Consider the following 15,000-nt stretch of genomic DNA (forward strand, 5'->3'; position numbering starts at 1 on the left):
ATGAGGAGATCTTGTTAGAGCGTGGGCAATTCTTGCATGTCTTTGCTTTATGCATTGAGATGACAGAGGCGGAGAGAATGATAAACTCTCTGCAAAGCGCTGTAATCCAGAGAGGAACGCGTACAGTAACACGAGAAATGCAGAAATCACTTCAGACCTGCACCGCACACATATAGCAGAATTATAGTCGTACAGATACACAAATATAGAAATAAAAAATGAACAAATAAACAAATAATAGTGTTTTACTGTAATGGAATAAAAAATAAATAAAATAAAATAAAATAAAATAATAACAATTCTAAGAAAAATGCAATAAAATAATAATAATAATAATAATAATAATAATAATAATAATAATAATAATAATAATAATAATAATAATAATAATATTTATTATTATAGTTAACTATTTTAGGTTATTATTATTAATATTATTTATGTATTTTTTGTTTATATATTTATATTTATGTTTGTATGTATGCATGTATTAAAATTAATATTATTATTATTATTATTATTATTATTATTATTATGTGGGGCACTAATAATAGCAATAATAATAATAATGATATTAATAATAATAATAATAATAATAATAATAATAATAATAATAATAATAATAATTGTGTATATGAATTAAAATATATGTATAAAAATGTAAAATAAGATAAAAATAATAATAATTGTTTTCAATAATATTATTTTATTCGTTTATTCTATTTAGTTTATTTATTTGTATTTATTTATATGATATAGATTATATTTATATTTATTAATTAATATAAAAATAATTTAAATAATTTAAATAATTCAAAAATTAATAATTAATTCTTAATATTATAATTATTGTTATTCGCTGATTATCTAAATTATACAGATAGTTCCATATGATGTTTGTTTCTGTAAAGTTCACAGGAGTGTTTTTCCTCATTGTTTTCCTCTCCTTTACAGCTCAAACTACACACACACACACACACACACACACACACACAAACAAACACACACACACACACAACTAATACAAGTTTGGGTCTATTTTTAACTGGTTGCCAACACTAGAACCAGAGCACGTTCACACAACACTGATTGAGATAATTGGGTGGTGTTTCGCTGAGCAGACAATCTCACACACACACACACACACACACACACACACACACACACACACACACACACACACACACACACACACACACACACACACACGTCCAGCATTCCTTCTGCCATAGAATGTTTCACCCACAGCTTGCACACACACACACACACACACACACACACACACACGCACATAAACACAGATACACACACACGCTCCCTCAGATAACGAGTGGTACTGTATTTCTTCAGTGCTACAGCAGAAGTGCAGCATTAAAACAGTGTGTTTGATTTTGTCTGACTGAAACTCAAACGCTGCTTCTCAAAGCTCACATGCATGTTTAATGCTGATCTGTGAACAGCTCAGACTGCCATCACACTGCAGACGCACAGCTTGCTTAAAAACTAGCAAATGTCCGAGTAAAAGTTATGATGAACTACCTTTAATGTTTCTTTTTTAACACTTTATTTAAAGCTTTTCACATTGTCTCATTCACAAGGTGTTTCAGTGTCAACGCTTCTCATTCACTTTGAATGGGTGACATCTGGTGTAATGAACTGAATTATGGATCTGTTAGTTAAATCTGTTGTTCGCTGCAGAAGTTCCGACTTTTTAAGCACCAACAGAAGTGTCAGCCAATCAGATCGCTTTATACAAATACCCCAGCTGAGACAGCTGCTATTTGTGGACTAATTTCATTGGCTGATGCTGCTATGACAATTGCGCTAGCCCACTTTAGACACGCCTCCATCAAGCCTTGATGCTGAAGCCCCGTGTGAATCAGACGTAAAGAACATACCAAAACTCAACCAGCAAAACAACAACAACAAACATTAATAACAATAACAGTATCAAAATAATACTAATACTAATAATAATAATAATATTATTATTATAAGTATTATTATTATTATAAGTATTATTATTATAAGTATTATTATTATTATAAGTATTATTATAAGTATTATTATTATTATTATTATTATTATTATTATTAACTATATCAAAATAATAATATAAATAATAACAGTATTATTGATAATAATAATAATAATAATAATAATAATAATAATAATAATAATAATAATAATAATAAATACATAATAATAATAATAATAATAATAATAATAATAATAATAATAATAATAATAATAATAATAATAATAATAAATAATAATAATAATAATAATAATAATAATAATAATAATAATTTTCTGTGTATATATTTTTTTCTGTTTATTTATATTTTTAATTCAATTGGAAAAATACATACACAAACAAATCTGAATCCCAAGATGTAAATCTAAATTTCTTCAAAATAAATAAATTAATAAATAAACAATAAAAATTAATTAATTAATTAATTAGATTCATCTAAATTTGTGAGATTTAAGCTGCATGAAATTTTATGAAAACAAATTTCTATTATTTTTTTATTTCGCAAATTATATTTTAATGTAAAAAGCTATCATATTTATATAATGAAATAACAATAATAATAATAATAATAATAATAATAATAATAATAATAATAATAATAATTTCTTTTTTTATTCCGTTGGAAAAATACATACACAAACAAATCTGATTCCCAAAATGTAAATCCAAAAAAGAAAAAATAATTCAAAGGGGGGCAAATAATTATTATATATACAGTTAAATTCAGAATTATTAGCCCCCCTTTGATTTATTTTCTTCTTTTTAAAATGTTTTTCAAATGATGTTTTACAGAGCAAGGAAATGTTCACCGTGTGTCTGATAATATTTTTCTTTTTCTTATTTGTTTTATTTTGGCTGGAATAAAAGCAGTTTTTAATTTAAGAACTATTTTAAGTTCAATATTATTAGCCCCTTTAAGCAATATTTTTCGATAGTCAAACCACCGTTATACAATAACTTGCCTAATTACCCTATTTAAGCCTTTAAATGTCACTTTAAGCTGTACAGAAGTGTCTTGAAGAATATCTAGTCTAATATTATTTAGTCATCATGACAAAGAGAAAATAAATCAGTTATTAGAGATGAGTTATTAACACTTATGATTAGAAAAGTGTTGAAAAACCTTCTGTCCCTTAGACAGAAATTAAGGAAAAAATAAACAGGAGGGGCTAATAATTCTGACTTCAACTGTGTATATGTAAATGTATTATAACATAACATCAAGTTAACTGAAGTTTGTAAGCCACACAAGCTGTTTTAAGTCAGTTAAATGAAATTTAAGTTAAAGTGACTCATAAGGTCAATTTGATTTAACGTAAAAATCAAGCCCTCATGTCATTATGTACAGTGTAATACAGACAACAGCAAGATTTTCATTCAGAATGAGGAGACAGATTATGAGAAAAACTTCACTTTGTTATTATTATTCACAAAAAAAAGTGAGCCTCCCAACACCGGCGCCCACATGCTGACTCTTAGTTTTGATTTTCCCTCATACAGCACTGCGCTCGCTCTTCACTCACCACAGTCTTCCTCTCCGCTTGGCTTTATAGCTCACTCTCAGCATTAGCGTCTCTCTGTTCTTCCTGAAGTGCAGACGTGTGTGCATCGCGTTCAGACATGATCTGAGGCGTTTTCTCTGCTAATCTCACATGACTGTATGTTATCTCATTCAGATGTGTGTCAGTTCATTCACTCCACACAGATCAACAACACATTTTATGATTTTGTTTAATATCGCAACACTTCACTGCTAGATTAATTATTAATATAAAACACAGTAAAAAATAAATAAATAAATAAATAAATAAATACGCTATTTAAATTCTTTAATTCCACACATGAAACTGCATTGCGATATATAAACTCTGAATTGTGAGGTTAAAAGTCTGAAAATAATAGTTCTTTCAATATTTTTCTACAAATTCAGATTTTTACAAATCATATTTCTGTTTAAATAATGCCAATACACTCACCGGCCACTTTATTAGGTACACTTTACTAGTACCAGGTTGGACCCCATTTTGCCTTCAGATCTGCCTTAATCCTTCATGGCGTAGATTCAACAAGCTACTGGAAACATTCCTCAGAGATTTTGCTCCATATTGTCATGATAGCATCACACAGTTGCTGCAGATTTGTCGGCTGCACATCCATGATGCCAATCTCCCGTTCCACCACATCCCAAAGCTGCTCTATTGGATTGAGCTCTGGTGACTGTGGAGGCCATTTGAGTACAGTGAACTCATCGTCATGTTCAAGAAACCAGTCTGAGATGATTGAGCTTCATGACATGCTGCGTTATCCTGCTGGAAGTAGCCATCAGAAGATGGAGACACTGTGCTCATAAAGGGATGGACATGGTCAGCAGCAATACTCAGGTAGGCTGTGGTGTTGATGCTCAATTGGTACTAATGGACCCAAAGAAAATCTCCCCCACACCATTACACCACCACCACCAGCCTGAACCGCTGATACAAGGCAGGATGGATCCATGCTTTCATGTTGTTGATGTCAAATTCTGAGCCGAGCATCCGAATGTGTCAGCAGAAATGGAGACTCATCAGAGCAGCAACGTTTCTCCAATCTTCTATTGTCCAGTTTTGGTGAGTCTGTGTGAATTGTAGCCTCAGTTTCCTGTTCTTAGCTGACAGGAGCGGCACCCGGTGTGCTCTTCTGCTGCTGTAGCCCATCCGCCTCAAGGTTGGACGTGTTGTGTGTTCAGAGATGCTCTTCTGCAGAGCTCGGTTGTAACGAGTGCTTATTTGACTTACTGTTGCCTTTCTATCAGCTGAACCAGTCTGGCCATTCTCCTCTGACCTCTGGCCTCATCAACAAGGCATTTGTGCCCACAGAACTGCCGCTCACTGGATATTTCCTCTTTGTCAGAGCATTCTCTGTAAACCCTAGAGATGGTTGTGCGTGAAAATCCCAGTAGATCAGCAGTTTCTGAAATACTCCTATACCAACAACCATGCCATGGTCAAAGTCTCTTAAATCCCCTTTCTTCTCCAGTCTGATGCTCAGTTTGAACTGCAGCAGATGGTCTTGACCATGACTACATGCCTAAATGCATTGAGGTGCTGCCATGTGATTGGCTGATTAGACATTTGCGTTAACGAGCAGTTGGACAGGTGTACCTAATAAAGTGGCCGGTGAGTGTGCATATATATATATATATATATACACTTCAGGGGGTTCATGTTTCTACGTACTAATACTAATTAACACATTTGATAAGGGATGATGTGCAGTGTTAATTACTCACAGGTATGCATATTTTACTGCCATTATTCATGTAACACACACTGTATTCATTCATTCATTTTCTTGTCGGCTTAGTCCCTTTATCAATCCGGGGTCGCCACAGCGGAATGAACCGCCAACTTATCCAGCAAGGATGCCCTTCCAGCCGCAACCCATCTCTGGGAAACACACACACTGTATGTGTATCCCAAATATTTGCGATATTTACAGTCTGAGCATTTGCTTAAATTAGCATGTGTAAAGTTTGAGTTGTTGTGTTTATTTTATCTCTGTCTGTTCTTATTCCTCATGTTTGTTTATCCGTTATGTTGTGATGAAGTGCATTTACTGCAGAAATCAGATCCATAGCAAGGACACATATTTGGTTCAGTTTCTTTTTAACAACACAGTTGCATCATTGTGTTTTATCCGCACACCGTCATTGACCCACATCTGCAGAACAAACCCACAGCGCACGCACACACACACACACACACACACTTGTGCAGCTATCTTTATATAAAAATAAAGATGAAGATATTAAATAAATAAACGTGCCTTGTCTTTGTGGTCTCCCCACAGCAGTGATGATGTTTCTACTGTACAGACGGTAAACTCTCTCCTCTGCGCCTGATCCAGCCATCACTGCAAACAACCTGCACTTTCACACTCTCAAAATACCTCAATCTGTCTGATTTAACACTGTCCCCAGAAGGTCAACATTTACTGGTATTGCTATACTTGTGGGGACATTTTGGTATAGATATTCACACACACACACACACATTTGTTTTAGTGACTTGTTTAGACATTCCACTGGTTTCTGTTGTCATTATACTGTACACACTGCATCCTAAACACACCCCTCACAGTGACGTGTCTGCAGTTTTACATTTAGGACAAATATTCAGATTTACAGTTTAAGCTATTTGGAAATAAATGGGGACATCAGCAATGTCCTCATAAGTCACCTTGTCCTTGTAAAACCTATCACACTTATATTATCATAGCAGTTTGTGTCCTGATATCACACACACACAAACACATGTGAACACACACATACGTGCAAACACACACACACACACACACACACACACACACACACACACACACACGCGCATACACACAATACAAAGATGCACATATACCCCCACACACACAAACGTGCGCATTCACACACAAACAAAGGCATGTGTACACACAAACACAGTCACAAACACATACACGCACACACAAACATACTCATGTGCACACACATGCGCGCAGACACACATACACTCACGCACACAAATGCACACACAAACACACAGGCATGCACACGCACACACACATACTAAAGAAGATGCACACAAACAAACACCCCCGCCCCTCCCCACACACACACACACACAAACATGCACACACACTCATGTGTACACACAAAAAAACACACATGCACACACACATCCACACAATCACGTGTGAACATACTCATGTGCACACACATGCGCTCAGACACACACACACAAATACATGCACACACACACACATACACAAAATACGCGTATGCACACGTATGGACACACACATACAATACAAAGATACACACACACACACAAAAACACAAACACATGCACACACAAATGCAAACAATCAACCAACACACACAGACACACACACACAAACAAACAAACACACACCTGCATGCTAATATACATGCACACACACACACACACGTACACACAAACATACATATACATACTCAAACACACAAAAACATACACACACACACACACACACACATGTGCACATAGATGCGCAAACATACACACACATATGCGCAAACACACATGCGCACACACAAAAACAACCAAACACAGACACACACAAGCACACACAAAAGTACACATACTGTAAAAACACATGCACACACACATACGCACGCACAGGACACAAACACACACACACACACACACACACACACACACTGGCTGCAGTAAACAGGTTCTGCACACACAGGCATCTCTTCGCCTCAGGGTTGCCAGATTCACAGTAATAAACTCCCACCCTCTAATTCCCAGAGAGCTGACAGAGTGGCCATGTCAGACTGAAGAAACTGACGGACTACACACACACACACACACACAAACGCACACACTGAGAGCTCATACTCTCCAAACATGTCAACAGCGCCAATGGAAATGTGCAGAAAGCATCCATTCATCGATGACATTTGCAGAGCTCCAAATTTAACCAGGCTGCCAGAAGCAAAGCCGTCATCTGGAATCTGAGTAAAGCTGGAAAATCTGATCAAAACACCGACATCTCTGCACAAACTCTTCCTAAACGTATTAAGAGTCTCCGCTTTAATGGAGATGAATGGAGATGTAGGCAAAGGTCTGTCTATAGTCCAATACAGAGATGCCCAATGTAGGGCCCTCAAAGGGCGGCAGGATTCTGGCTAAATGAGAATCACCATTTTTTTGCTTAAAATCAAGATCACGATTTTCCCACCATTCTGTAGATGTAAAATAAAGGTAAAAACAAACATATGGCACAACATCGATAACAAAACTATGTGTTTCTATAAATAATTCTATACTTATAATAATTATGATGTAGAATTATTATGTTTGAGATATATGCTTGCAATCGTTCATATTAGACACATTTATTCACTGCTAAAATCAGACATTTGCCATTATCAGATTATATTCAACAATATATAGGCTAGAGTAGTTATACTGACATTGTAAACATTTCTTTTGGGTTCGCTATGAAAGAAAACACATATCACATGCTTGTCGTAATCATAACTCTTAAATGTGATATGATCATTTAAATGAAGTGCACACTTTCAGTTTCATTTTGACTGCTAAGTGCTGTTCATACTTCGCGCGCGGCTCCCAAACGATCACCCTGTGCCACAAACTAAATATTATTTACAACTTTATTACCTGTTACCCACAGCATAAGCAGGTTCTGTTCACTAAAGTAGACGCGCGCACCTCTATTAAGCAGAGTGCGCGTGCCCGCCTTCTCTGTGATAACAGCTCACGGTCAGCAGCTCACGTCACGTGTGATTTCCCGGCCACGAAAACATCATTATATGATATTTCTATTTTAGGTGAATTACACCTTATAAATACAGTATGTGACTCATTCAACATCATTTGGAGGTGTCAATGTCACTGAGCATAGTATGTGAAACAATAAACAGACTCGAGCAGCCGCCTTTTCTTCTCTCCTGAACTTGAAAATATGATATGCAGAATCGTAGAAATGCTGGATTAAGATCGTCTAGCGGGTCGAATCGAGATTGCGATCTTTAAACGATTAATCGTGCAGCTCTACTATACTGACACTGTTAAACATTTATTTTCATGCACAACACTTTGTGTTCGATCTGACTGAAAAAAACATGTTAAATGCTTGTCATTATCATAACTCTAAACGCGATATGATCATTCATATGGTTTTACTTCACTGCCGAATGCGCTCATGTCATGGCTGCCTGAAAAAAAACACACATGCAAATCATAGGCTGCGTCCGAAACCGCCTACTACTCAGTAGGTACTGCATTAGAATTTAAACGCACTACTCGTTGTTAGAAATGTACGTTCTCTACAGTATGAACGTGAAAAGTAAATGAAATTCGGACGTACTACATCCGCCATTTTGTCATGTTCACGTGAACTACCTGCGTCAGTTGCGTCGCTTCACTCCCATTCATGAATTTGCTCGCGGGGCATTATGGGATAGCGCAGCGTGCATGGGATGCGCACTCCAGAATCTCGCCGGAAGTAGTAAGTCATCCGGGTACTTCTCGCATACTGATTTTCGAATTCTATGAATTCGGACATACTACTGGGCTCGCATACTGATTTTAGCGTACTACATAATATGGAAGTATGCGGTTTCGGACGCAGAAAAACTTCTCTCTCAAACGATCCCTCTTTGCAACAACAGGAACGTTTTTTTACAACTCTATTACCTGTTATTCACAGCCTATGGAGGTACTGTTCACTAAAGCAGACATGGCGGGCATGCGTTTACATTACTCTTTCGGGGTGAATTATACCTTATAAATACAGTCTGTGACACTTTCAACGCCATTCAGACGTGTCCATGTTGCTCAGCAAAGTACTTAAAATGATGTGTAGACTTCTGCGTGCGCCTTTACGCTTCTCTCTTGACCTTAAAAAAATTGATTTGGGTGAATTATAGAAAAGCTGAATTAGGATCGTGTTTGGGGTCGAATCGAGATCACAATCTTTATTCTATTAACTGTGCAGCCCTAGGCCTGCAGGCCAGAGTTGGCCCATTGTAACTTTTGCTTTGGCCCAGTATCCCATCTGAGATATTGCTGTTATACTGAAAGACATTTCAATTGGTGTGTATCATTATGAATGCATCTATGTACTGTATATATGCATGTAATGTATGTGTGTATGTATGTATATATGGCATGCAATGCATTCGTTCGCGAGATTTTAACTTTTTGGATGTATGAAAATATTTAATGCGCTATTAAAAGCTCATCTACTATTATTTATTATTATTTATTTATTATTTATGCACACATTAACTCAAAACTTGTTATTATGTTAAAAGTTCTATATTTCATGGATATGTTTGTAGAAATAGCCAAAATATATTGTGTTGAATTATGTATGCATCTATGCCAAAACCATTAGAATATGAAAATATTAAGACATTTGGCAAATTTCCTTCTTTAAATAAACATGTTTGATTAGTAAAATGCATTATGAAGTACTTGATTTGAACAACTTTAAAGTGATTTCTCAATACATTCAGATTACAGATCCTCCAATATTCATATTCATACCTTAATATTGTGCAATTCCAACCAAACACCTCACATGCATCAATGTAGGGCTGTATATAAGCTGTACAAATATATGTATATTGATTTTTATTAAATGATGGGGAAAATGCTGACAAACAGGTATAACCAAGTGTAACCGACTTCAACTGTATATATATATATATATGTATGTATGTATGTATGTATGTATGTATGTATGTATGTATGTATGTATGTATATATATATATATATATATATATATATATATATATATATATATATATATATATATATATATATATATATATATATATATATATATATATATATATAGTTGAAGTCAATAATAGTTTTAATAACTCATCTCTAATAACTGATTTATTTTGTCTTTGCCATGATGACAGTAAATAATATTAGATTAGATAATCTTCAAGACACTTCTATGCAGCTTAAAGTGACATTTAAAGGCTTCACTAGGTTACATTGGTGAACTAGGCAGGTTAGGGTAATAAGGTAAGTTATTGTATAGCGATTGTTTGTTCTGTAAACTATTGAACAAAAATTTTGCTTAAAGGGGCTAATAATAATTTTTCCCTAAAATGGTGTTAAAAAAATTAAAAACTGCTTTTATTCTAGCCGAAATAAAACTAATACGACTTTATCCAGAAGAAAAAACATTATCAGACATACTGTGAAAATTTCCTGAATCTGTTAAACATCATTTGGAAAATATTTAAAAAAGAAGGGAAAAAATTGAAGGGGGTGAATAATTTTGACTTCAACTGTATGTATGTATGTATGTATGTATGTATGTATGTATGTATCCATCCATCCATCCATCCATCCATCCATCCATCCATCCATCCATCTATCTATCTATCTATCTATCTATCTATCTATCTATCTATCATCTATCTATCTATCTATCTATCTATCTATCTATCTATCTATCTATCTATCTATCTATCTATCTATCTATCTATCTATCTATCTATCTATCTATCTATCTACCCACACACACTGTATGCATGTATGTATGCGTTTGTTTTTAGGATTTTTAGTTTTTTAATGTATGAAAATAATCAATGCTTTATTTAAAGTTACTACTATAATTTATTATGCACATAATACATTTAAAGTGAAAGTTGTGATAATAAAAGTCTTAGGTTACATGAATATCTTTGTAATAATATCCAAAAATGCATTGCTGTGAATGTGTGCATTAATGCCAAAACCATTAGAACATTAAGTAAAGGTCATGTTTCATGAAGACATGTTGGAAATTTCCAATAAATAAATCAAAAATACATTTTGATTAGTAAAATGCATTACTAAGTACTTAATATGCACAACATTACAGCGATTGTCCCAATAGATTTGGATTTTCCTAATATTCTTCCAATATTCGTATCTCTGCCAAATATTGTGCAATCCAAACCAAACACCTCACATGCATCAACCAAAGCTGTACATCTCGATTTTTTATTATCATACTATTTTAAAGACTGGTTTTACTCTAATCCAGGGTCACACATATACAAAAAAGAGAAGCATCTATTGATTTGAAGCGCTTAACAATACTCAATCGCAACATATTCCTCAAGCACAGCCGTGTGTTTAATTTGAGTTGCCTGGCAGAGATGAAGGCTGAAGTTATTCCAGCGCTCCAACACACTCAAAGGCCAGTATAATTGCGTGCATTTCCACAGGGCATCAGACATTTGCTAACTTACTGTAGGTGCGGCACAAACCAATTACCGGACACAGAGACACGAGTCAGCCGGTGAAGCCCAATCAGTGCATTTTTAGACATCTGATCGTGATTCATATCTAATAAAGGCAGTCAGCGCTGGTGATTCTCCTCCTGCCATGGCTATTTTTGGCGGAGAGGAATCGCAGTATTGGGATGCGCAGCACCGCTGTCTGTCTGTCACATGGCAACACAGCAAAGCACAGCTAGTTCAGGGTCACAGCTTTCTTCAGGATGTTAGATTTCTGTCAAAAATGACCTTCACAACCATTACGCTTTCTCTCTGAGTGCCAAAGGTGTTCAAAAGCAGGAAAGTACAGTATGACAGTACACCAATAGCTGTGCATTTGATAACCCAGCACATTCCAATTGCACAAAAGCACCAATTCACATGCAGATGGCATTAAACACGCGCTGTCCGCGGTCCTGAAACCACTCACACTCGCTTGAATAGCGATGCATTGTAAAGCAGCGATTATCATGCATCACATCAACGCTACGCAAGCCCCTCATCTTCATGCATCCTTCACTAAAAACAGATCTCTCATCATGAAAAGGTCAGAAGCATCTAAGTAACAATGCCCCCCATTTAGCACACACACAGTCCGGGCGCGCTTCACATCGGAGCAAATCCTACCTTGCGTTTTGTGATCCAACCTCAGCTCAACTTTACTCCTCTCGCGGGTCCGACGGATCCTATAGTCCTCAAAGCGCGCGCACGAACTCTCTGACGACTTGACAGCCGAGGAGCATCGCCAAATATCACAAAAGCAGAGTGTTTTCCAGCATCGCCGTCGTTTCTCCTCATTTATCACGCACGATGTCCTTGACAAGTATCCACATCACAGCGGAGCGTTCGATCAGCGCGAAACAAACGCGAAAACACTTGCGCGCAAACTCACCATTTTTTTTTTTAGCGTCACAATCTAATCCGTGCGATCATTGCAAGTCCCGATACATCCAAAACAGTATCCCAAGTCACAGGCAACCTCCTTGCGACGATTTAATCCCATGCAGAATAACAAAAAAAAAAAAAGAAAAAGAAGAGACGCGTATGTTTCCGAGATGCGTATTTTCGGTGATCGGACGCGTTTCTGCAGTTTAGCCGCCGGTAAATGGGAGTGGTGAGAGGAGAATCACGGTCCCCAACAGCCCACGCTGCAGACACGCCTCGCAGAGAGAGAGAGAGAGAGAGAGAGAGAGAGAGAGAGAGAGAGAGAGAGAGAGAGAGAGAGAGAGTGATGCTATCTTGACATGTTAAAGTAATTCACATGTTCTTCACATGCTTCTTCAGCATTGCAAAGACGTGAGACGTCAAGTGCGCGTGAGAGAAAGAGCGAGAGAGATACATACACAGAGAGAGAGAGGTAAAGAGAGAGAGAGAGAGAGAGAGAGAGAGTTTATTCTAATTTATTATTATTTTAATTTGTATTTATTTAATTATTATTATAATTATTATTATTATTATTATTATAATATAGGCATCAAGATGGCGCAGTGGGTAGCAAGATCGCTTCACAGCAAGAAGGTCGCTGGTTCGAGCCCCGGCTGGGTCAGATGGCATTTCTGTGGCATTCGTTGCATAAAACATATGTAGGAATAGTTGGCGGTTCATTCCGCTGTGGCGACCCCTGATGAATAAAGGGAGTAAACCGAAAAAATTAAAGAATAAATGTATAATAATTATAATAATAAAAACAACAGCAATAATATTAATAATAATAACAATAATAATAATAATAATAATAATAACAATAATAGTGATAATAATAATAATAATAATAAACAAAAATAATACTAATAATAAAATAATAAAATAATAATAATAATTACAGCAATAATAATAATAATAATAATATTAATAATAATAATAATAATAATACAATAATAAAACAAATTGAAAATTTAAATTGAGAGAGAGAAAGATGCTATCTTCATATGTTAAACTAATTCACATGTTCCTCAGATGCTTCTTCAGCATTGCAAAGACGTGAGACGTCAAGTGCGCGTGAGAAAGAGAGAAAGGGAGAGCAAGAATGAGATACAAACACCCAAACAAAAATAAAGTTTATTCTGATTTATTATTATTTTTAATGTGTATTTTTATTTAATTATTATTATCATTATTATTATTATATAGACATAGTGGTGGTCGCTGGTTCGAGCCCCGCCTGTGTCAAATTGAGTGTGTGTTTGAATGCAAGACTGTATGGATGTTTCCCAGTGTCGGTTTGCAGCTGGAAGAGCATCTGCTGTGTAAAACATATGCTGGAATAGTTGGCAGTTCATTCCACTGTGGATAATGCTGATGAATAAACTGACCAAGCCGAAAAGAAAATAAACAAATGAATGAATGTATTATTATTGGTATTATTATTATTATTGTTATTATTAATGTTGTTGTTATTATTATTATTATTATTATTATTATGGTTACATATGCTGGGCAACACTGTGACATAGTGGGTAGCACGATTGCCTCACAGCAAGAAGGTCACTAGTTTGAGCCTCAGCTGGGTCAGTTGGTGTTTCTGTGTGGAGTTTGCATGTTCTCCCCGTGTTTGTGTGGGTTTCCTCCGGGTGCTCCAGTTTCCCCCACAGTCCAAACACATGCGCTATAGGGGAATTGGGTAGGCTAAATAGTCCATAGTGTATGTGTGTGAAAGAATGTGTATGGGTGTTTCCCAGTGATGAGTTGCAGCTGGAATGGCATGCGCTGTGTAAAATATATGCTGGAATAATCGGTTGTTCATTCCACTGATTAATAAAGCCGAAAAGAAAATAAATGAATGAAATATATTTATTTTTTAACTACTACTGCTACTATTTACAGACTTTACTATGCTTTTTTAATATATATGTATGTTGTTTTTAATGTAAACTTTACAAATGCTTTGGCAATATGTTTGTCATGCCAATAAAGCAATTACTGAAGTGAATTGAGAGAGGGAGAGAGATCAGTTTAAATGCTTATGAGTGAACAATAAACTGCTGATTGCTAAAAATACTGTTTATTATCCTTTATTATTCTGCTGCAATTTTACTTCAATTACTTGTTGATTAATTTCAGCAGTGAGGGTCACTATAGGAAAAAATTACAAGCTAGATTGTACAAAATGTTTTAATAAAGCTTAAATAAATGTTTAAAAATGTAATC

General features: G+C 35.4%; 1 protein-coding gene across 3 annotated transcripts in view; it reads right to left on the reverse strand.

The window, feature by feature from the left end:
* si:cabz01090165.1 overlaps positions 1 to 15,000 on the reverse strand; it is a 326,808-nt gene that overhangs the window by 278,424 nt on the left and 33,384 nt on the right. For 2 of the 3 annotated variants that reach the window (XM_073928778.1, XM_073928780.1), the window contains exon 1: positions 12,481 to 12,956. The exons of the other annotated variant lie outside the window; for it this stretch is intronic. The gene's annotated coding sequence lies outside the window, so the exon portion shown is untranslated. Of the gene's footprint in view, positions 1 to 12,480; positions 12,957 to 15,000 lie in introns of those variants that run through there. 3 annotated transcript variants of the gene reach the window in all.

The sequence above is a fragment of the Danio rerio genome, chromosome 18, assembly GCF_049306965.1.
Source record: "Danio rerio strain Tuebingen ecotype United States chromosome 18, GRCz12tu, whole genome shotgun sequence".
Taxonomy (NCBI): Eukaryota; Metazoa; Chordata; class Actinopteri; order Cypriniformes; family Danionidae; genus Danio; species Danio rerio.